The following is a 26,182-nucleotide window of genomic DNA, read 5'->3' on the forward strand; positions in this document are numbered from 1 at the left end:
AGACAGAATGAGTACATGGTCACACAACCAAAATTTGGCAAATTCAAGATTTGATGTCTAAAGGGATAATGATTAAGACAAGTGTTAGTATATATTCATTCAGTGCAGATGCATCCATCACAGGCTTAATTCCTTATTACACATCAGCAACAATGTACCATTTTCAGTCCCTGAGTGATTGACTGATTGAATCTAGGGATGCAGAACCAGTAGATATGAAATACTGAATGTTTGGGATTTTATGTCTTTGTTTGTCATAAACTATAGTAGCAATAATATTTTTAAAACAGACTTACAATTTTGGTTCTGTTCAAAGATAAATTGCATATATTTAGTATAATCAAATGTAAATTACTTAATTCCTTTTGTAATAATTATAAAGTATATTTCCCATTTTGTATACTTTCACTCCTTTTGAAATGCAAATATTAAAAATAAGTTATATCCAAAGGTAGTAGTAACAGTAGGAAATATCAAATATTAAAATCAAAACTTTCAAAACTAAATATACATTAGAGATTAGTTGCATACATTTTTGCATATATCAAAATATTGAAGAAACAAACTAATATTGAGAAATAGAGTTAATTCACAGTCACACTCCCTTAATGATTTAAAATTTTATGTTTTCCTTCAGAAGCAAAAATAATTTGACACAACTGTAATGATACCATAGATATACTTTTGTATTTGACTTTTTACTCGATACTGTGTCATAATCCTATGAAGATTACATTTAAATATTGACTGTCTATCTATATTAAATATAGTTTAGGTCATCACAGAGGTACCGGGAGGAAAAACAGTAATTCTTCTTAATTCATGATAAAGCGAAAGAAAATTGAATTAATTATGATGGTGCACTGCAAAAATTGTGAACTAAGTGATTTTTAAAAATGTCTGTGTGACATGGAAAATACCTGGCTCTCCTCTCTCACTCTCACAAATGGTCAGTTTGTTCTGGGCCTAGAAGGCCTTGTTCTCCTCATGCTGGGAGGTGATTGGGAATTACACTGGCATAGGTTATGATTACTTCACAGGCCAGGGAAGAAACTCTCTGAGCCCTCCACTGATGCAGTCAGGGAGGTGTCAGCTTTTCTTGAGTGGCCCTTGTGGAACTGGTCACACATCAGTCAGGACGTGAACTTCATTGAGGTAAGGTGCTTTGTGACTGAAGAGTAAGATGAAGATTGAGAATTCCAACAAGCATAGAAAGGACAACCTTTGGTGCTACTGCTATTTATTAGAAGAAGTGACATTTCTAAGAAAATAGTATGGCTGTGGACTGTATTTGCCTGTGGTCCCTGCCCAGGTACTCTACTATGATTTTAGAACATTTAAAGTTTTAGAACAATCCCATCTCTACCATACACAAAAGCTTTGTCTTAGGTGTTTATAAGAAAGATGTGAACTATTTCTCAATAGAAGCCCCAGATGAAGAATCATCATAGATATCACAAACATCCATTTTAGAGTAAACAGAGGGTACAATTCTTGCTGATACTGTTATTTTTTTCTCCCTTCTTCCTTTCCTCCTTTTCTTCTCTGGTATTCTTATTCTAATTGCTGGATTATCCCACACTCCCAAAGTCACCACATACAGCTGATGGAGTTATTCACTGCATAATGTTGAGGAGGACATTTGAGCCTGAAATTCTATCCATGCTCCACTTGCCAAACTGCACACCGTGTTTTGAGCCTGTGCCTTCCAAACAGTCGCCTTTTCCTAAATCTCAGGAAGTGTCCTTGAGGCTGTTAACAGCATTACTTTCCCTCCTCCTGCTGTAGGGCTGTTCAGATTCTTCTCCTTAGAAGGAAAGAAGCCATCTCTCACAGGTCAGTCAACCCACAGAACCAGTGTATCAAGATATCACACAGTAGCTGTACTTTATCTTCCTTTATAGAGTCTTAACAGAAACTTTGAGAGTCAAAAAATCAAGAAATATATATTTAAAGTGAAAATGACGAGATTGAGATATCTGTTATTCTTTAAATAATAATTCAAAGGATATATTTCTTAACTCTTATAAAAGAAAATCTCTGCAACTTTTTAACTTACATGATGCTTATACATGCCTTTTTTAAACTGTCATTCCTTTCTTTCTTGCATTTTGTCATTTGTTTGCATGATTTGTATGCCTCCTTGTAGATTATATATTCATTCATGAAAAGGGCATGTCCTGTTCATCTTGTTATCCACCACCAGATCATCATTAGGCATACTCTAAAAGAATACATCTGTTCAAGTTGAGGACCAGTGGACTAGATTAGAAGATTCAGAAACAATCCCAGACACACTCAGCCACCTCATCTTCAACAAAGGAGCCAAACACCCTCACTGGAGGAAAGATAGCCTCTTTAATAAATGGTGCTGGAAAAAAATACATCTGTTGGACAAACTGAGAAATATTGATGGAATTATATATCTAGTATCTAGGAGAAATTAAGAAAAGCTGTGAAATGATTGACATCCTTCAACAAAAGGGAAATTAAAACTAGTTTAATTGAGGCTCTTGGGTTTTTTTATATTTTTAAGATAAAATATTTATATAATCATCTCCCAGTGTCTGTAAAGGCTTGGTTCCAGAATACTTTGGTCTCCCACAATGATACGTAAAGCTGGGGATGTGCAAATCCCTTATATAAGATGGCATAGTGCTTGAATAATTTCAATAATCTCTATATTACTTAAAATAACAAATATAATGTAAAAACTGTGCAAATAGTTATTATACCATATTGTTTAGGAAATAATGACCAAAATGTCTTTGTGTGTTCCATATAGATGCAACCCTAACTACTTAGTAAACATGAGCCACAATATCATGCTTTCAATCCCAGGTCGTTTGGTTGAGTTTAGTCCAGAGATACAGAAGCAGAAGATACAAAATAATAATGGCACCTGATTTTGTATTTCAGTCACCATCAAATTTGTCTCTTATTTCAGATCATCTCTGAATGGGAAAAATCTCCTTTGAGAATACTTAATATTGTTTAGAAATTAAAACTAGAAACACACACATACACACACACACATATATCATAGCCAAAGCCTTGTATTAGCCAGTTTGACCACAAAATGAGAAGAAACATCGGGTTGTGTTTACACAGTGGTAGTTACATGAGGAAAAACCTAACTTCAATAAAAAATTAACTCTGAGGAAACAATTGTAAAATGATTGGAGACAAGAAAATCATTAATGAATGAATTTACCAGACATTATGAGTTCAAAGTCCTAACTCTTTATTTGGCTTGGAACTCCATTTCTTTTTATGATCTAAATTTATCTTCACATTTTTAGTTCAAATTATATAATTCTTCCACTAAAGCAGTCTGTAGTATAGACTAGTCTTGTAAGAGTAAATACTGATGAAATTTTTGTAGGACATACGGATATTATGTAATGGTAGGGCTATTACCCAAGGTAACAATATGGTTGTCTAGATGAATTACTAAGAAGGAAATATCTTTCTTTGCTTTTAGTGAAGGCAATAGTGAAATTAATATAATGTTTATAATGACAGTAAAATTATAATTTGTGACCAATTGGTTTTATATTTAAAATCTGAAAAATATGTATAACGTATACTATTGCAAATTGCACTATTTTAGTTGACTAGATATCTTCAAATCCATGTTTTTCATAACATTACAAATATGGATGCTGTGATAATTTTGCAGTACTAAAACTAGCCACCTTCTAAAAATGTAATCCTCAATAAGTATTTAACAAGCAGAAAAATACTGTAAGCATTGGAACAGATAAAGGAAAATATTAGTCATCTCCAAATCACTTCTTTTGAATTTTCACATATGTTTTATAATTATTTGTTTTCAAGCAGATTTCTGTTTTGTTGAAGGTTTAAACTGTTTTACTTTGCCTGAGAATGTATTTCAAACGAATGTGGTTTTATAACTTCTATGCGTTGGTATTTTATTATGGATAAGCCATATTTTGGTCTTATTTAAGGGTTATCTGGGTATATCTTTCTTGTGGACTGTTTTGTCTACAATTTAAACAAAAAGCAACAAATTTTAAATGTGACTTTTATGTGCTAGAATCATATATCTAAAGCAGAAGAAATTTTCAAATGTCATAAAAATTTCCTTTTCACTTGTTGATGTATCTCTACAACATCCAAACTCATCATATTTCGTGAAATAACTCATTTCTTTTCATTTTGGTATAAATAATTGACATACATGTTTGTCACTGAATCTTTCATCTGTTGTTTTTTTTCTATCCTTTAAGAAGAGTGGAAGTGTTGGACAGCTATATTTTTTCATGAAAGCTAAGGTGCTATGGAAAAAATATATGGATACTCTCAAAATTCTTCTTTTAAAACCCTAATTCTCAATGTGATGTTTGATGGTAGAGTCTTTAAGAAATGATTAGTGTAGCTTTGATTATAAGTTGAAGATCTAATGCTGAGATCAGTGTCCTTATATAAAAAGAAAGAGGAGGAAGAGAATGAGGGAAGGACTACGGGAAAAGGGTGGAAGACTAGGAACAGAAGGAGGCACAGGCGCTCTTCCACTAGGCCCACCCCCATGTGATGGCATAGCCAGAAGGTAGTTATCTGCTAATCATGAAGAGAGTCCTGATTCTCTTGCAGAAAGTGAATGTGCGAGCACCCTGGTCTTGAACTTCTCAGTGTCTACAATGTTGAGGAATAAATATTTTTATTTAATCCGTCAATCTATTATATTTTGTTAGAGCAATCCAAACTAAAACACCAGCAAAAATCAATGAGTTATTATTATGTACTAAACACTATGCTAGGTTATTTGCAATATCTCACTTGGATACTAAATGAAAGAGGCAGACAGTTATAATGATCTGCCAGTATTTTTAATATCTCTAGCTTCATAGCCTAGATTCGTTCAGATAGTCCTTGTGTTTTAACATTTCAAGTTCAAAAGCATTTCTGATTACTCTCTAGGCTATGTTGCTAAACTATTGAACCATTTGGGTCATGTGAAAAGTGTTAATGCTAGGAAATCCTTGCCAGCACAAAGAGATTATCCACATTAGGGAGGTCTAAGAACAGTACTGAGCTTGGGAATAACTTCCAAATGAAGAAAATCAGTGTTCTCGTGGCTCTTGATGTTTGTGTTCCCTCCCCATTAGAAATAAACGTGTCAGTGTGATAGAGCACAAACCATACATGCATACAGAGAAAATACAAAGCTCAGATAAAACTATAGCTTATCAAAATTGATTTGGTTTCTATATACAATCACAGAAAGCATATAGTCATAGTCACTTTTCATATTTTAATGAGAAATCAATCCTACTTTTCATAACTCTGATCTGACAACAATCTAATTTTCCCTTTAATGATTGGAAAGATATGTAACTATGTAAGTAGTGTATTTAGTGTTTATTAATTTGTATTATTTTGTAGCTAAATGACAATTCCACCATATCATCCATAATTATTTTTGTCTATGCAGTGGGTAGGAGTTGTTTCAGTCAGCAGAATACTTGCTAAACTACTTCATCATCATTTCTTCCAAATATAGTGCAAATTTTATTTACCAGAAAGGGTATCACTGTCCTATTGATAATAAGTCAAATGTGTTACTTTAAAGTATTAGTTAAGATGTATAGTTTATCAGAAAGAAAAAGTATTTTTGAACAAATGCAGAGAGATTTGTTGGGAAAAGTCTATGCATTTAAATTATCTTAAAGTCATTCTTGTAATAAAAATAATTCATTAGATGACAAAAATTTTAATTTAAATAATTGCACAAAAAATGTCTGTTCTTAATCTATGTTTCCTAAATAGAATAGCATATTCTCCTGAATGAGTTAGAATTTCTGAACTAATTCAAACTTCAAAGCCTAGAATACATTCACAGTTGTATTATACCATGTACTTATTTGAGGCACTTATTTGAAGAACTCCACTGAGGTAAGATCTATGAGCTCTAGAAGACTCAGAAGTGTGCTGATTTATATTTCTCCTTTGCAGTGTGATCCAGTTGGCACCTGAGTAGTCTCCATGTGTTCATTTATTTAGACATGCATCTCACAAGTATGTACCAAATGCTATGCTACACGCTCAGCAGCAGGTTTACAAAAGCAAATTACCAAACTATGCAGAAAAAATTCCTACTAAACCAAAGTTTATAATCTAGTGGATGCATTTCACTGATTCACAGAATGATTCACAGAATGAATAAATAAAATCTACGATTATTAGGCAATAAGCTCTTTAAAGAAAAGTGAACAGCGTTCCAGAAGTCTGGGTAGGGGGTAGCAACTACAAAGACCATCTGAAATGATAACCTTTGAACAAAGGTCTGAGAAAAGGAAGGTTTTCCTGATGGAATTTAGCATATGGCCAGCACTCTCTATTAAAAGGTTTTAAATCTGTGTCTCCAACTAGCTATGGATCAAAACATATTTGAAAAGGGCTAGGTGTAGAGCTCAGTGATAGGGCATTTACCTAGCATGAACAAGTTTGGGTATTGAATTCAGTGTTCAACATCACGAATTAGTCTGTAGTGAATAGGTACAGACTGTTTTTCTTGTCACTAAGCAATGCAGTATGACAACTATTTACATAGAATTTACATTGCATTTGGTATTTTAAATAAGTTAGAGATGATTTAAAGTATAAGTGAGTTTGTGCATAGGTTATATGCAAATATTGTACCATTTTATACAGGGACTTGGGCATCCTTAAATTTTAGTATGTGCAACATAAAGGAGATTCTAGAACCAGTGGATTTCATGGGATGGCTTTAAATGCTTATGAGAAATTTAAATCTGTGAATAATCGTCCATACTCATGCTGTAGATTTATTTTCCTGGCAGTCAGAGATAATATTTGGCAGAGTGGTGGATTGATTGGCCATTCTTCTCCCCACTTCTCTTAAAGAAACAGTTGCTTGACTCTCCTTCCAATGTGATAGAATCTTTTTATTAACCTAGTTTTGATCTGCTTTGTTGGAAAGCAGCATAACATCTGACTCAGTCCTTACATTCCCATTGCCAAGGTGCACACAACATGTTTGGCCATGTAATCTTGTTTCTATGATCTTTTAACCTTTATTTATTATAGATGCACCATGGTGTAATGGAGCATTTGAGGGAATTGAACACTTGGCATGGCAGCAGCTCTGGTGGAGGCCATCTGGAGATGCTAAGAAAGGGGAAGTTTGTTTCCTTTCAAAATAAGCCTTTAGAGGAAATAAAATAAAATTAACCTGAAAACTTATGATAACTTTATTTAAGAATAGGATATGACAGCATTTAAGATAATAGGAGTGAGGGGTAGTTGAATAGGTGTCTGATAAAGAGTACATCTTTATTCTGGAAACAAGCATTCTAGGATAATTTATCAATATCCTACACCTGGTCTCAGATTTTAAAAATAGATCTTCTACCATGAGTAATATTTTATTTTTGTTTAGGTTTAGACAGGTTAAAAGTGCACTTAGAGCCTCTGCACACATAATGAAAACAGAGATGACAGAATGGTGAAAAAGTAAATGTAGAAGAATATGGTTTTTGCAAATTATTTTCCCAAGGTTCTTTTAAGGTTTACTTTGTTCATCTTGATGGCAAGCTGTCTTCTACCAGTTCTTCAATACAATAAGCTCCTTGAACTATAATGTAGTTTAGCAAATGTGATCAATATACTTTTCTTTCCTGCATTTGCTTCTCACTTTTCATGAATTATTCTGTAGAGGAAAAGCACCCCCGCGCGCGCGCGCGCGCGCGCACACACACACACACACACACACACAGCATATAACCTCCAGAATGCCTAAAATTAAAAAAAAATTTGATGACATCACATACTAAAACTATATGATGTATATTAAAAGTGAGTGATTAAACAAATTGGTATATACTTACTCAAAGGCATAATATGTGACAGTAAGAAGGAATTAAATCGCTAATCATGTGATAAAAATGAATAAATCTCAAAAATGTTATGCTGCATGAAAGAAACCTTAGTCAAAAAAGGTATATATTGTACAATTCTGTAAAATTGTTACTATGTAAATGTCATCTAATAGTTGTAAAAAAAATCAGAACAGTGGCTAATTGTAAAGATTTAAGTACAAATAACTAAAATGATATATGAGAAAACTTTCTGGAACAATATCCAATAACTTTTCTTAAATTTTAAAAAACAAGATCCCCATTTGGCTGACATGGCCACCTCATGCTTACCTCTGGGGATGCTAACTTTAAAGCAGTTCCTGAGAAGACAACAAGTTCTTCTCTACAGAAGGATTTTGCAAGTAATCCAGCAAGTTCCAAATGTGTCTGATCACCAACACTTGAAGAACTGGACAAGGGAAGAATTAAAAGGAAATAAAAACACCACAGAAGAGGATACAATCTAGATGATGATTACTCAAGGCAATATTCGGCTAAAGGAGTTAGAAAAAACAGTTGCATTAGCAAAATCTTAACTCTAGCATTATTCTGAAGTATTTCCAAAACTTCATGTGTTTTGTTGAGTATAGGCTTAATAGACAGGTCAAAGCCAAGTCAAACTGTTTGAATGTACGATACTCATACACAATAACAGGAAGCAGAGCATAGTATGTCATAGAGAGCAAAGAAATCACAGTGAAACAACTCCCTTAGAACTGAGAAATATACCTGAGTCCTGAAAATGTTTCTGGATGTGTCACTAGTTTTCATAAGAAGCAAAAATTATTAATGGCCAGTTTTCACATGAAAAGATTCTCAACGCAAATCATCAGGAAAATTCATATCAAAACCATAATGAGATAGCACTTCACTTTCACTACAGTGGCTATAATTAAAAAGGGAAGTAAATGTTGGTAACGATGTAGAGAAATTGCTCAGTGGCACATCCTGTAATTCCAGCATTCTGGAACCTTCTTGAAAAATCCTTCTGCATTACCTTTAAGGGTTGTTGAGGTACATTCTTCAGCTGTGCCATGATTTGATAGCCAAAGGACTCTAAAAGGACCATCACTGGCAAGTCTAGATCTGTGCTGGAAAGAAAAAGAAATTAATTGACAAATTAAATACCAAAAAAAGTAAGGAAAACTTCAGGCAACTTCTGGGTGAAACTTCCATGATTATCTTAATTTTTGTGTGGATTGAAGTATATCCTGGAGGAAAATCCTTGGTGTGTCAGGTTTTTCTCCAGGGACAGGAAAAACAAAGAATTTTGAAGAATACGTCAAAGACAATTACATCATAGCCAGAGTTGACTTTAGGACACTTTTGAAAGTGACTAAATTTATAACATACAATAAATTTAATGAAAGATTTGGAAGCAAAAGCTTATGGAGGATGTTGGGTTTATCAGTCTTGCAAACTGAAATCCTGTTTATCAACAGAACAGAGCTAAGAAGCTAATGCAAGAATCTAGCCAACACCTGAAAGATGTAAACAAAAATTTGCAAAATGATATGTGTTATCAAGTACTGTACTGTAAGCTAGAGGAGAGGAATAAATTAATGTTGTGTATGTTAATGACCTGGATTCCAAGAGCCCACACCCACTTTCCAGTAGCCTCAGAGTTCACAGTACAAAATACTTCTGAATACCCTTCTGAGGGGGTAATCTACTAATTCAAAACACTGTGTGAGCCAACTTTCAGGTTCCTAAATAAGGATTAGTATGTTGCAAAACCATCTGACAAAAATGGGAAGCATTTGTGAAGTTTCTGAATAAATAACATGTTGGAGATTTTTTTAAAAAATTAAAAAACACTTTTACTTCAGTAATGAAAATATTTAATATTATATAATAATTAAAATTCATTTCCTCTTAATGAAGAGTCTATCCACGATAGTTCAATGATGGAAAGTGATGTTTTTAGTTTTTTTCCCCAATTTGCCATTTTGTACTTTTTAAACTTCTCTACCCATTAGATTGTTTCTAATTCTTCCCAGTATGAAGTGAGAAAGAGATAAGTATAGTCTGGGAATGACTACTTATTAGCAATGCCAACAGCTGGTGCTGATTCCAGTTTCTGAGATATTTTTAACACAATCTTTATATTGCAGTACTTTTAACTATTCTATAGGTTTCTCATCTCTTCTCCAACTAACAGTTTCATAAGATCTCTCTCCTGCCAGGCTCTTAACAAACATGTTTTTCTAGGTGGTCACATATAATTCCTCCCTCAGTCTTTAAATTTGTACTAACATACTGCCAGTCTCTTTAAGCTGAGCTCTAGATACTACTCCTGATAAATATCTCCAGAAGGTTGTAAGACAGTGATAATCAGCCTTGCTCTTATAGCTGATCTACATAAAACAGTCTACACTTTTTTTTTCAATTTCTCTGTGGAAAAATGTGACATTAGTCCATTTTAGTGCAATAGAATTATTTTCCACTGTAGTCTTTGTGTTTATCTGTCCTCCTACCCATTTGTTTTCCCAGGTCAGGGTCAGAACAGTGTACTTTTTGCTCCAAGCTCCAAAAGCCACATATCAGACTCTCCTAGTTTATTTTCAAGTCTCACTCATAATTCTTGAAGAAAGGGCAGAATATCCATTACCTCCTTCAAAGTTGTTATAGGTACTCACAGCACATTTATATCTGTCTCTGAGGAAATCCTCTCTCTGGCCTCAAATTTTTATCTTGGTCTTATCAATACCTCATTATGAAATCTGCTTATATGTGCTAATTTCATGGACACTACAGTTGTATGCAAAGTGAACATAAATGAACTGCTGCTTCACTTTGTGATATACAGTATTTGTCACCAATTTCATGTCTTGAGCTTTCTACTGAAATTTTTATACTAGAAGTTATTGAACTTGATTATGTACAAATACTAAATAAAGCTGATTTTCATAAATGAAGCAGTTTTGCATATATATACATATATTTAAATATATAGTCATAAAAATGTAAGATCGGAGATATTTGCTCTATTCTTTAGACATAGATAATACTGCTAAGAGAGTACCCTAGTACCTGGCTAGGCTTTAAGGGATAAAGTTGCTAATCAAATTCAAGTTGGTCTAAACCAAAGTCAATCTAGTTTTTTGGTACACAGTCCCTGTTTCTATGCTTAGATCTTGTTTTCCTTTCCATTTTTTATTTAAATGTTTAAAGATATGGTCCCATACTGAACCGCTATGTAGCCAAGGCTGGCCTCAATCTCACAGTGATTTTCCTGCTCAGCCTCCCCAGTACTAGAATTAAAGGCATGTGCCACCATTCCCAGTTTTTCATCCACTTTAAAATGTTTATTACTTCATTTAATTTATATTGATTTTTATAGCTTATATGTGAAATACCTACATAGGTGTCAATAGCTTTTGAAATAAAGTACCGTACAAGCAAATAAACACAGAAACATAATCATTCGTGATTAGGTGTGAACTTACCTACCTTTCTTTCTTTCTTTCTTTCTTTCTTTCTTTCTTTCTTTCTTTCTTTCTTTCTTTCTTTCTTTTTTAACCTACATTCTTTTACATGACTGGCTTCCCAAATTGGTAGCAGTATTCCTAGTTCTCCAATAATGAATTGTATAAATCAAGTTTGAAAATATGGAGTTCAATGTTACTGAGGTTATCATCTAAATAGGAAATGACAGGATATTACAATTTTTTTTATCCTGGAAAAGACTAGGTATCTGCCAAAAAACCTTTGATTTATAAGTGAGCATTAGTTGAGTTTGAAAATATAGAGTTAAATATCTACTGTGGCTAGAACCAGATTAGAATGCACCAAAGGGTTGTGACGTCTTTTTACTCTCTTGCCAAATAGATTTTGCTCTTGCCTAGGAAATTGAAATCTAAAGCAGATGACATTGACAGGACAAATGCAATTAATAGAGAGGGATATGTGCCATGTACAGCACAGATTGAGACATTAAATTTCTACTATTAAATGAAATGAGAAAATTTGGAATTTTTCAAAATGTCAGATTAGTACTTGATAGTTTTGTGAATATCTGGGGATATGAATAGATCTGAGGAATTTGTGGAGGAGCCTGTTGTTTTGCCACAAAACCTGCTTTTTGAAAAGCTGTGGAATGACCTTATAGGATTGAAAAGGCAATCTGGAAATAAATGTTATCTATTTAGGGTGGCTAGTCAGGCTGAGGTATTCATTCTTCACATTTCCAGTCTCATGTACAAACTTTGAGAGTGTCAGTGCAGCTGGAATATACCGCTCCTTTTTTTCTCCATGGTATATTTATTTTTCTGGTTTACAGCTCATCATTTGTACAATAGCAACAATCACTTGTGTGGGAAGAAAGAATTTAATCATGACAAGCCAGATATACCAAAAATTTACTTTCTTTCATGTTTTTCAAGTGATCTCATGTTGTTTTGGAGTCTTTTTACCTGAAGTCAGGCCAAAGAAAAGAAGAACAAAAAATTTTAAACTTGCTAAATAAGACTTATCATCATCTACTTTCCTCAAATTTTGTATTGGTTTAACTTTTGTTTTCAGTGAGTTCACAGAACTTAACAGAACACTTTCCAAGATGGGGAGTTGTTGGGAACCTATTCAGTGATGGTGAACATATGGCATGCATGCAGGAGTGGGCTGTTTCTATCATTGAAAGCTCTAAAAAGTTCTCTGCTATGGATCCTCATGCTGATGAAAAGGGTAAGAGAAGACGCTGGTCTATTTTATGAACTTGGTGTTAAGAATTTGTCCCACCTGTCAGCTTTATCCTAATCTTTGACTGCCAAGTATCAACACCTGATAAAACTCAGGGTGTTTTCTTGAATGTCAATGTGCAAAGATGGCCATCTTTCTTGCTAGCCAAGAGAGATTTCACATTTTCTTTTTTCACACATCTTCTGAGATTAGGGCTGTAAATCTCCTGTGATTCCTTCTTTATGTGCTACACCAATCACCTATCATTTAGCCCCATGTCGTCACTAAACTTTAGGATACCTGTAGGACCCTGAATGAGATGGAAGCATATAAATCAATAAATTTACAATATATTGGATGGAATGATGAAGAGACACTCTATTTGTTTCTGCTTTGACACTTTATAAATCACAGTATTTTTATAAATTGCCTGGTTACTTTTTAAGTGTATGAAAAATTACTTCATTGGTACTTATGTTCTAAAATTATCAGCGGAATATAAAATAAAATGACTCAGGGAATTGGGGGTACCTGACCATTGTTCTGCCTCCGCAAAATCAACTTCAAGCATGTGCTTGTACCCACTGATTCTGGGGGCATGGTGACAATGGTGAAAGGTAAAATTGTTCTGTTCTGTGTATACACTTTACTCTACCCAGCTGTTATAATGTACCTATTTCTGAGACTGATGGGGTATAGACAACTCAGTTGCTATGGTTTCTATCATGTATTCCAGGATGAATAGAATCATGATCAGATTTAATTTGTGTGTTTAAGGCTATGCCAAAAAAAGGAACCTCACTCTGTCACCATTTACTACTCTGTCTGCTAGTGAGGACAATTGGGAATCTGTCAATGCACAATGTGCTTAATTTCTCTGATGTATATCATGATTTTACTCACTTCATATCTCTACATTTAGATGAGTAAGCCGTGTTTGATCTCTCACATCATATCTGAGTCTGATCACACTATCAGTTAGAATCCGTGACTGGCATTTGTCACTATCATGGTTAAGTTATTCTTCTTTGTAACTACTTCAAAGATTAAATGTCTATCCCATGTAAAATAAGATCCTCCGTTGTTTAGCTGATTGATGGATGTGTGTATTTTGGTCTGTTGATATCATCCCATTCTCTCAATCCAAAAGTTGTCTAAATTCATATACTATAAACATTGATACTATTTTAGCAATAATAGTAAAATTAGGACATGAATAATGCAATTAAAGTTATTCTACTTCCCTCAACCATGAGTTTCTTATGGAAAATCAATCAATTAGGCTTTCCTTCACTGCACTATTATATCCCTCCAGTATAGTAAATATTTAATATAGTTGTACAGGGACATGAACACACAAGCAAGAATGGATAAATAACAAAGTGTTTAAGGTCCAATTGTGAACCACTAAAATATAGTGATAGTCTGCCCATCAGAATTCTACTTTATCACAGGTTTTATATGATTATCAATTACAGTGCTTGGGTTTCTAGTTTAGATTCAGATATGCCCAAAGTATTTGAAAAAATTTCTGAAGGCCAAATGAAAGGAAGAATCATTATAAATATTTTAGTGCATTTCAGAGATTTGTGACTGACAACTTGAGACAACAAATACAGACCAAATTTTCCATAACTCTGTACCTGAGAATTATAAAAAATACAACATCAGTGAGTATTATGTTTTTCTCACATTCCATATTCAATGCATAGGTAATTTTTTTCCAGAATAATTTAAAACATATTTCACAATATAAAGGCTTCTTATACTTTTTTTACTAGAGTCCAAACTATTTTCTTTCTCCTGTAACTGACAGTCACCTCCTAACAGGTTACCCTGCCTCCACATTGGTTTCTTTAATCCATCTCAGAGCAGCAAAAGAGATTCCTTTAAAATATAAATTTGATTATAAATTTCCCTGTTCAAACTCTGCCATGATTGCGACACACACAAAATAATACAAAAGTTTCTTATGATGGTCCATAAGAGCCTCATGGTTTGTGGATCCTGGCTATCTTCCCATCTTTATTTCCAATCAATTTCCCCTTGTTCAGTGTACCACAGACACAAGGGCCCTTTTGCTTTCACTTAAATTCACCTCTCTTAGAGCCTTTACAGTTAGAGTTACCTTCATCTATAATGATACCAAATTCTCATTTCATTTAAATCTGTGATTAAATTTCAGCTCCTTGCATAAGTCATTTGTCAGTATGTTACATTAACTAACACAATCCCCACCTCCCATCTATTTTATCTCATCCACTTATCAATACATACATCATTTGTTTGTTGTATGGCTTTCCCAATGCTATGTTTCATGTAATCAACACTTGTGTTTTGTATCAGTAACATATACTCAGCCTGTAGTGCTTCATTAAGCACTAAATAAATATATGTTTATATAAGTGTTATGGCTTATATCTAGATGTCCCTCCAAAGCCTCATGTGCTTATTGCTGGGGCTTTAGGGAGATGATTGAATCATGGTGGTATGATACTCAGTGAATTAGTCCACCGATGAGTTCACGGCTAAATGTGATATTGGAAGATGAAGCCTATTGAGAGGAAGTTGGTCACTGGGGAAATGACTTGAAAGGGTCCATCTGCAACCCTCCTCCCTTGATCCCTCTCTGCTTCCTGTCTGCCATGCCATAGCTATTTCTCCAATGCCATGACCTTCCCCAATGCTGCCCTGCTTTGGAGCCTGCCAGATATACACTGAACCCTCTACAAACTGTAAGGCAAAATAAACCTCTCTTTCTCTAATTTGTGGGTATCAGTTATTGTGTCTCAGTGATGAGAAAGTAAATAAGGCAATAAGTGATTAAAGCATAACAAAATGACAACTGTACTCTAAGAAATATTTCTAAAACCTGTGTCATTTAAGAACAAAAATAAAGTGAATAATATTACCTTCAAGGTCCTTAGTGCAACTAGTGTCTGCTATTGTAGCCACAAACACATAAAAACTGCCCTAGACTTAAAAAGGGTAGAACTACTGAGCCTTCCTCTCTGACACATATTTACATGGGGTCCTGTGAGTGTGAGGAGAGCTTCTATAGTGGAAAAATATTTTCACTCGAGCTTGAGGCTAAAATTATGAAAAGAAGCTTTCTTCCCTGACTTGAGTCTCGAGTTTCCATATACCTAACTTGCCTTTCTTATGGGAAACCTATGACACCATCATATATTCTATGTAACCCCATACTCAGTGACCCATAATATAAGTCTTTAAGGTACTATTCTCTACTTCAATGATGGCGAACCATTTAGAGTTTCCAATGGTGCAAAGAACCCACTGTGGCACACGTGCCATAGATTTACCACCACTGCTCTACATGGTTCCAAGTGCATCTATCACATTACAAATAATTTCAGTAGACATATTTTCTTCACATTAAAATAAATCTAAATCTAACAATACTGACATAGCTTACAGGGTTTTTAATGTTAGAAACTAGTTTAAACAAATGTGTTTCTAGAATTTGACAAATGATACATAACCATCTGTCTAACTAATCATAACAACTAATCTTTGTTGGGTATTTACCATAGGATTGGCATACATCATTTACCCAGACAAGAGGCAAACTGTAATCTCTGCTTTATAAGTGAGAAAATGGCTAGAGAGAGGTTTATTCATATAGCATGTTCAATAATGCTTAGTCAATATTTTTAATCCAAACCTACATTCTAAAATACTTATCAGCAAGATGTTTATAGCACTTTTTTTCATGTAAAGCTTTTTCCAGCATTATCTACAAGTATTTTGAGCAACTATAACATGTCAGGCAATGATGCAGTTTTTCAAAACTTAACTACAGGAAGACCATCCATGGTTCTCTCAACCCTCTTAGGATATATTTCCCTTTACTAACAATTCCAGGCTAATTAAGATTTAATAAGTATAATGACACATTTTAGGTTGTAAAACATGTCACATTTGATAAATGTTCATGAGAATGCAGAAAAAATAGGACTATATTTAGCTGCTTATAATAATGGAATTATTACTAAAGTAAATGGGTTTTCTCATTTAGCAGAATTTGATTCAGAAAATAATTAGATTGGTAATTCGGTATTAAATTAAGATTCTATTTTTAAATACTATGGTTCCTCAACATTTAGAAGAATGAAAGAATCTTTATTTAAATCAGTGAAAAACATACATGGGTAATACCAAGCTTAAAGATTATTGAATAGAGAGGAAGGAAACTAACACTCATTAAGTTTCTATCTCGTGTGAGGATCTTAATTTAATTTTGTTTAATACAATTTAAAGCAATCTAGTAATCCAGTAAGGTACATATTATTACTCCTACTTATAGATTAGGGAATTTTACTAAATATACTTAAGTGGACAAAGATGAAAGTGGCATTTGAATACATAGGTAACTCCAAATCCTACTCTCATAATACCAACACTTTGTTACCTCTCAAGCCTTATATATATGATCTCCAGTATTTTCCTGGTCCCACAATATGTTACTGATAGGTATAGCTTAATGATTAGATATTATTTTAGAGGAGATGTTCCTTCAAAACTGAAATTAAATGGCATCATCGGTTCAAAATTACAGAACTCCTTTGCAAGGTTGAAAATGCACAGATATAAATGCTGAGGTATTTTGACAACACAAATAACTGACACAGCATTGAGAGTTATAGTAGTATGAATCAGTGCAATATTCAAAATCAAAAGTGAGTTCTGCAGTGTATGAAAAAAATAGACAGAACATCAACTTTTATCACAATGGATTTGGCTCTCTTGAACCTTGATCACATGAGATCATATGAAAATAATTTCTCAAAGAAGAATGTTATAAGTTAACCTTATTCATTATTTCCTGGGAATAGAGAGTCACTAATATACACTGAACCAATGATTTTTATTTAACCCAACAAAACTGTGCCAGAATCTTGCCTCAGAGAACAAAGATAAAGGCAATAGTTAATATTTATTTGTTGCTCATACTGTTGCAGACATTTATCTCAAGACTTTACTGTATTAATGTTATTTTATCCTCATATAAATAATGTGGTGAAAGAATGTCTGTCAATTTCTATATTTTGCAGATGAAAGGACTGATGTACAAATTGATTAAATAAGTTGCCCATTGTCACTAGCAAATAACTCAGTGGAGCCAGGATTGAACAATAACAGACTCACTTTAAAGACATTACTTCACTCCAATCACCTATAATAATTGTTTTCCATCTTATACTATAAAGAGGTTGACAGGTGGTAAACCTCACTTTTTATATATGTAAAAATTGCATTAAAATTAACTTCCAGAGTTATGAAGATGACATAAACTAACATATGTATCATGCTTAAAGGTTAGATACTCCATATAATGAGTTATACTCTTCCAAACAGTATTTTGGGAGTGAAAGTGAGAATGGAAGTATTTATGCAGAGAAAACATGAATGGCTATGCTGGTCAGCTTTCCCATCACTAGACAAAATAACTGACATATGTAACTGAAAAGAGGAGAAATTTATTTTATCTCACAGTTCCTGAGGTTTCAGTTCAAGATCACCTTACTCCAAGACATAGACATCATGTTGGGGGACATGGTGGAGGGACATGGTGGAGGAAAGCTGCTCATTTACTGGTGGCTGGAAGCAGGATGAGACAAAGAGCTATGTCCTCATGTTCCACCTCCAACTGAACCTCACCTTCTTTTTTTCTTTTTATTTTGTGGTACTGGAGATTGAACTCAGGAATTTAACAGTGAATTGCAGGCTCATCCCCTTTTTATGTTGAAACAAGTTCTTGCTAAATCCCTAAATTTCCCAGAGTGGGCTTGAATTTGCAGTCTTCATGCCTCAGCTTTCTAGGGGGCTGGGATTATAAGAATGTGTTACCAAGCCTAGTATGGTAGCATATTCAGCTATGAACTCAACACGAGATTAAACCACTTATAAGTATATTGCCCCTATGATATAATCACCTTCCAAAAGCCCCATATCTGAAACCATGAGACTTTTAGGGGACATTTTTTATATAACCGTAACAGAAGTCAACCATGAATCAGTTCGTGAACTCTGTCACATAATAGCTGGGTAAATGAGATCAAATTATTTATCTTTCTTAAATTTGCAGTCCTTAGTTAATAAGACAAGAATAATATCCCTTTATCTTAATCCTTTCCTGCTGATATATCAAAATGCCTTCGATGGGGTAATTTGTAAGTTGTAGAAATTTATTACCCACAATTTTTAGCCTGAAAAGCCCAAGATCAGGCTCTAGCAGAATCAGTCTTTGAAGAGAACCTGTACATCATAGATGGTAGCCTCTGTGTGTCCTCAAATTACAGAAGAGGTGAAATGGGAATACAGATTTCCTTAACCATTTTTTAAAAACTAATTCTTATGGTACACTTTGATATGCATAATGATCACATTCATCATAGGGAATTTGTACCTGTACATGATACATCTTGATTCTTTTTCCCCCCACTCCTCTCCCCACCCTTCAAGCCTTCTTTCCCCTCTTATTTACAAAACTGTGTTTTCACTTTTCCCTTCTTTTTTTTCCTTTTCCCTTCCCTCTGTCCCTCCCTTCTTCTCCTTCCCATTTGAACATTTCCTACCTACTTTCCAATATCTATCATCAGTTGTAGTCCTTATTTACACTTTCAGTTTCTCATGCAAGACAAACAATTCCATATATAAATATATGTGTGTGATTTATTTCACTTAAAAGTATGGTCTCAAGGTGCATCCATTTTCCTAAAAACGTTTCCAGTTTATCCTTCTTAATAGCAGAGTAATATTTCATTATATACACATTTTCTTTCTCCAGTCATCCTCGATCTTGTTTCTAAGATTTAGCTATTACAAATTGTAGAGCTGTTATAAACATAGTTGTCCTAACCATTTTATTAAGACACTAATCCAATTCTTAAAGGGAACATCCTCGTGACCTAATCACTTCCAGGTCCTATCTCTTTACACCATGATTTAGATTTCAACACATGAACTTCAGAGGGACATAAACATTCAGGCCATAGTATTCCACTACTGGCTCCCCCCAAAATTATAGGTTCCTTACCACAAAATATATTTGTTCAGTCCTAATTTCTTCAAAATCTTAACATGTTCCTGTAGCAACCCAAAAGTCTAAAGTCTAAAGGCTCATCTAAATCAGAAAGGGTTGAATTTCCTTCTTAGGCAATTTCCCTTCCAATTGTTAGCTTGTAGAACCAAGCAAGTCAGGTCCTTTCAAAATTCAGGCATGGGGGCCAGGATTTAGCTCAGTGGTTCCACCACCTGCCTTGCAAGCTCAAGGACTCGAGTTCGATCCCGGTACAAACAAACAAAAAAAAATCAGTCATGGTACAAGTTTAGAGCAAGCATTTCTATTTAAAAATGGAGAGATGAAAGAAAGAAAAAGAAAACAAGAAAGCAAATGAAGGAAGGAAGGAAGGAAGGGAAAGAAAGAGAAAGAAATAAAAAGAAAGAAAGAGAAAGAAGGAAAGAAAGAAAGAAAGAAAGAAAAGAAAGAAAGAAAGAAAGGAAGGAAGAAAGAAAAGGAAGGAAACTACATTCTGTACCTTTCCTGCCCAAACAGCCAAACAGGGCAGGAAACATTAAGCCTTAAGACTTGATAATAATCTCCAGCTGGATCCCTCATCTTTCAGACAGCACAGAGTTGATTGGTCCCTGATGTCTCCCTGCAGCCCCATCCCATATATTTGCTGGTTGTGGCCCATGCAGCAACTCTCATATGTTGGAGTCATATGGCTGTGGCCTTCCATGCTGAATTACATGCCTCCTACTCTACCTTTCTGAGATCTCATGGGTGACCCTGTCCCACAGTTCCTGTGGGAACGTGTCTAGTGAGAACTCTCTGAAGTGGCCCCAATACTGATTTAACTACCTTCCTGGACCTCAATGCTCTCCAGAGCATCCTTGAATTCTAGATGAAGGCAACCCTGCCCACAAGTCTTTTATTCTATGCAGATCAGTGAGGATGGAAACACACAAACACTACAATGCCCCTCTACAGAAGAGGCTAGTGTACTTTCACTTCTTCTGGGCCCACTGGGCCTGGACCTGAAGGAAACTGAGGCTCCTCTATTAACATAGTTCTATCCTCAGGCCTTGGCACTGTGGGCCTATGATGGGAGTGACAGCTCCAATGATCTGCAAAGTGCCAGTGTGGTCATTTTCACAGTGTCATATTTCTATAAACCACAGTCTAGGCTAATGGTCTCCCTATCCCGATTTGCTTGGTTGCACCTTTTATGGTCTATATGGAGCACACTCTCATTCTTTTGAGCATAGTCAGGCCTTGAATTTTCCAAATCTTTGTTTCCATTTTTATTATAAATTCCATCTTTAATTCACTTTTCTCTTTTCTCATTTTACTTCAAACAGTTAATAGAAATCATGATACACCCCCTAAGATTTTGTTTAGAAATTTGTACCATTTATTTCACTTAAGAGTATGACCTCCATATGCATCCATTTAGCTATAAATGTCTCTAGTTTCTCATTCTTTATGGCTGAGTAGTACTCCATTTTATAAAAAAAAAAAAAACACATCTTCTTTGTCCAGTTTCCAGTCGATGGGCACTTGTGCTGTTTCCAAGCTTTAGCTATTACAAACTATGCCCTATAAAACAGATGCATATTGAGGCCATACTCTTAAGTGAAATAAATAAGACACGCATGTGTAAATACTGAATAGTTTCTCTAGTGTAAGAAATTGAAAGTATAAATAAGGATGAAAATGATTAAAATGAATAATTGATAATTTGAAATAAGAAAAGGTCCAAGGGTTTGGGGATGGTGGGAGGGGAAGGGGAAAGGGAAGAAAGGAAAGGAAAAATTATGAGAAAGAAAAAAAAGTGGAATCAAACTCTGTGTAAATAGGGAAGAGTGGAGGGGGTGAAGGGTGCACAGGCAATGGGAGAAAAAATAAGAACTAAGATACATCATGTTCTGGTACAAACACCCAATGATAAACGTAAATGTATTTTATACCTAAAATGTACCAATAAATATATATATATAAATAAAAAATCAGTTTGTATGATAATTAAATTCATAAGGACTTATACAATAAATAAATGAGTCCAATGCTGGCACAAAAGTGGTGTAGGGGGAAGGGGAAAACTAAAAACTTGTGGTGTATTATGTACATGCACCTTTGTGGGACACAATGAATGTAATCATTATGTACTGTAAACACATACTGATAAAAATTTAAAAAGGAAAAATTATAATAATAGCATACTATCAAAATAAAAAAAAAGAAATTTGTACCATTAAGTATCCTAATTCATTCCTCAAAATTTCTCCCTTCCACAAACCAGTAAGACAGAAACACAATTTTGTCATGCTCTTTGCCATTGTATAAATAGACTCTTCCACTTTCCAGTTACGTATTCCTCACTTCAATGTGATACCTCATCAAAACAGCAGTTACTAAGGTAATCTCTAAAAAAAGATGAGACTTTATCTGTATCTCTGCTGTTCTTTATTCTTCTGAGTCCTCTCAAAAAGAATTCTTATTGTTCAGTTCCTACCAGTATACACTTTTTCACGAATTCACTTCAAAATTTTTTTGACACATTGCCCAGTGTGGTTATCAGATAGGGTTATTTATCTGGCTAATAGAACATCTGAGACACAATACTACATTCAGTAAATAATTGGATCTATGGCTTGATAATATAGATTTACTTATAACTTTTGTATATGTGGCAACATATACAAGCATAAGATTTCTTTTTGAGCAATTTACATGTACAATTCGGTAGCATAAAATTGATTTATAGTATTGTGTATCTATCATCACTATTTCCAGAAATTTCACCATTCCAAACATAAAATTTACTTTTTCCACTAAACAATAATTTGACAATTCTTTTTTCCCTCTACACCTGATAAACATTACTTGCTTTCTGTCTCTGTGAATTTTTCTGTTCTAAGTACCTCACATAAAGTACAATGGCGGTAATTATCCTGTTGTTACTATTCATTTCACTTAGCATAATGTCTTCAAGGTTCATCAATGTTACAGCATGCATCAGAATTTTATTTCTATTAATGAATAATATTCCATTATATATTTATGTGACATTTTATTCATCCATTCATCCATTGAAAGACAGGTACATTGTTTCCACTTTGGCTATTATGAATGCTGCTATGGATATCTATATACAAGTATCTGTTTGAATTTTTGTTTTTAATTATTCTGGGTCTATATGTCAAAATGGGATTGCCAGATAAAATGATAATAATATGCTTAAATTTTTTTTAATCACCAAATTGTTTTCCACAGTGACTACACCATTCTCCATTTCCATCATCAACGTACAAGAGTTCTTACATTTTTAAGGTTTTAATTTATATAATCTTATGAAAGTTTATTTTTTAACTACCATATTTAAAGCAACATTCTTTTTGGAACTGACTTTTGAGGATGGTATGTTTTAAGATTTGCCAGTACAATCATATTTTAATCATAGAGGACCATTAATTTTAAATATGTTTTTACTGGAAAATTACAGCAATTTTGTGATAGATCATATATAATATCCCTGTTTGGGGTTTTGATCTTTAGCACTGTCTATTGTATATCTTTTTAACTTTATTTTTATTGATTTAGGGCAATTGTACATATTTTTGTAGTGCAGTATGATGTTGATATCTGTGTACAATGCATAATAGTTGAAACAGAGTAATTAGGATTTCCATTTCTTTTAACATTTTCTTACATTGAGAACTTTATATTTATCTTTCATTTTATAAGGAATTAGGAGGTTATAATAGCCACTTTGATGGATGTGAAGTGATATCTCACTACCAGTTTGATTTACATTTCCCTAAATATTGATGATGGTAATCTCTTTTCATAAGCTTTTTTGGTTACTCTCATATGTTCTTTGTACAAATACATAGTCAAGTCCTTTGCACATATATAAAATAGGTTGCTTATTTTATTGTGTATTACAAACACTTTGTATATTCTGGACAATAATTCCTTATCAGATGCAAAATTCAAAAAATTTTTCTGTGCTGTGGTTTGTATTTGTACTCCCTTGCCAGTATCCTTTTATGAACAAAAAGTTTTAATTTTAGTGATGTACACTTTATGTGGTTTGTTTTTTTTGAGTGTGTGTATTATTTAAAAAGTCATGCACAAATTCAAAATTATGAAGATTTTTCCACAACTTTTCTAAAGTTTTTATTCTTTGAGCTATTACTTTAAGGTCTTAAAATACATTTCTGGTTAAATTTTGCATATGACATAAAATAAGGGTTTGCCTCCCTTCTTTTACATACAAATGTTCAACTTTTACATCACTATATATTGAATAGACTGTCCTGTCCATGAATGCTCTTGAAATCCTTATTAAAAAGAAAGTGGCTCTACATGCAAATATTCATTTCTGGCCACTGTAGTCTGTTTCACTGGTTTTTATGTTTATACTGATGCTAATACCTCACACTTTTTATTACTGTATCTGTGTTGTAAGTTTCAAATCAGGAAGTGTGATCCTCCACCTTCATTTTTTTCAAGATAGCTTGTGCTATTCAGAACCCATTGAGATTTCATATAAACTTTTGGATGAGATTTATTATTTATAAAAAAGGAAACTGCAAGAGATTTTGGAAAGGATTGCATTGAATCTGTCAATTTCTTTGAATAGCATTCTAATCTTGATATTGTCTCCTAATCTGTAAGTATAGCTTGTCTTTTTGTTTCTTTGTGTACTCTTTAATTTCTTTCAACAATATTTTATAGTTTTGGTAAATAAACTTCTGTCTCGTTGGTTAAATTTATTTTTAAGCATTTACTCTTTTTTGTTACCAAAGTCTTGAAAGTGTTCAAGCACCTTACAAACATTTTGTCCAGTAAAATGTAGAAACTGACAGATTTCCAAGTAGGGGTAGAAAGGATGTATTATTCAACATTTATTAGATTATGATTAAAAAACACCTCAGTGTTACACTAACCAAGTTTATTTGGTTGTAATGTTCATGTTTTTGTTTTTATTTATTTACTTATTTATTTATTTGGAGCTAGGGTGTTATGTTTTATAAGGACTTAGAGCTGGTTCCTGTATCTTCTCTTTCCAGGGCCCATGACAAAGGACAGCAACATTGGGAACGTGAGGAAAGAAAACAAGCACAAACAGTATTATCTAAACATTTCTCTAGAAGTTAGCTTATTAATTTTATCAATATTGCAATATATATAATGAATATATATCAATATTGCATATATATACACATATATATACATATATCTGTATATATATGGCTTAAAGCAAATCTAATAGCTGTGCTCAAATGCAGTGTGGCAAGAGAATATGGCAGGGACAAAGAGGAAACAATAAGTTCCACCACAGTTATAAATAAGGAATAATGTTCCATAGTTGTGATAGCAGTGCACTTAGAAATGTCACTTGCTCTGTTGTCTTTGGCCTATCTTCATACATAACTGCTCCTTTCTTTGTAAAGTAGAAAAAAATCTTATTTCCCTTACATATCTGAAAAACGAAACAGGAGCATAAGTGTTAAATTATTTGAGCAAATTAGAAATAGGTCTACCCATTCTCAATTTAAAATTCTTGCTAAAAGGAATCATGGTTTCATCTTTTAAAATAGCAAATATGCATGCAGAAATACAGCAAGATTAGAAGGAATGAAAAGAAAATTGGATAAAATTTATGAAAGCTGCAACATCAGTAAAAATAAAAAGGGTTTTTTTTATAAATTAAGACTTTAATGTGCTAATTGTGTTTGTTTTTTAATAACATGGCTTTAAACTGAATTGCTTATTTGAAAAGTTCAGAAATATCAATATGATGTATTAACTTCCATAAGTATCACAGTACACAACAATAATAAATTCTTATTTTCACTCAAATACTCATGTGGTTATAGGATTAGCATAATATGCTAATTTTTCTATTTTAGCTAACATATATTTAGCATATTTTACTCAGTCAAGTACACACAGAGTTGTGTAAATATTTTTAAATAAACCTACTTCCTTTCTAAAGGTAACTACTGGTACCTGAAATTTGGTCAGAGGAAATGGATGAACTAATTGAGGGTCTCCAGTAAATTGGCAAGACCTAGCCTTCTATGATCCACTTTAGTTCAAAGGACAAGCAAATATTCAACATTAAGTGATATTTTAAATATGAAAATTGTTCATAACATCAAAACATAAAGATTTTGCGGAAAATGTGACTAAAATTTGAACAGAACTGTGCAATCATTTTGAGATTACTCTGAGATCATGATTCAATTCTTGAACACAGTAGTGAAGCCTCTGAAAAAATTGGTAAGAAAATGGTGCTGGAAGGGATGGTCTTCTACCCATAGTATAGGTAGGTATTTATACCTAGGAAAATTTATCCTCTCAAAAGATCAGCAGATGGCCGGGGACTTAGCTCAGTGGTTCTGCCACCTGCCTTGCAAGCATAAGGTCCTGAGTTCAATCCATGATACCAAAAAAAAAAAAAAATCAATACATGCTATTGAAAGGCTTTAGTATATCAGTGGAATGTGGTCATATATATATACATATATATATATATATGTATATATATATATGGGTATAT

At 33.6% G+C, this 26,182-nt stretch overlaps 1 protein-coding gene and 1 pseudogene across 22 annotated transcripts in view; both read left to right on the top strand.

Moving 5' to 3' along the window:
* Positions 1–26,182, top strand: part of Cntn5 (contactin 5) — a 1,206,007-nt gene that overhangs the window by 284,706 nt on the left and 895,119 nt on the right. For 14 of the 22 annotated variants that reach the window (XM_087212119.1, XM_087212127.1, XM_087212125.1 and 11 more), the window contains one exon: positions 12,429–12,587. The exons of the other annotated variants lie outside the window; for them this stretch is intronic. The gene's annotated coding sequence lies outside the window, so the exon portion shown is untranslated. The remainder of the gene's footprint in view (positions 1–12,428; positions 12,588–26,182) is intronic. 22 annotated transcript variants of the gene reach the window in all.
* LOC147827894 (LYR motif-containing protein 2 pseudogene) lies at positions 382–12,406 on the top strand (annotated as a pseudogene).

This window comes from Heterocephalus glaber, unplaced genomic scaffold (assembly GCF_053883595.1).
Source record: "Heterocephalus glaber isolate CG9 unplaced genomic scaffold, H.glaber_assembly_v1.0 deba00001429, whole genome shotgun sequence".
Taxonomy (NCBI): Eukaryota; Metazoa; Chordata; class Mammalia; order Rodentia; family Bathyergidae; genus Heterocephalus; species Heterocephalus glaber.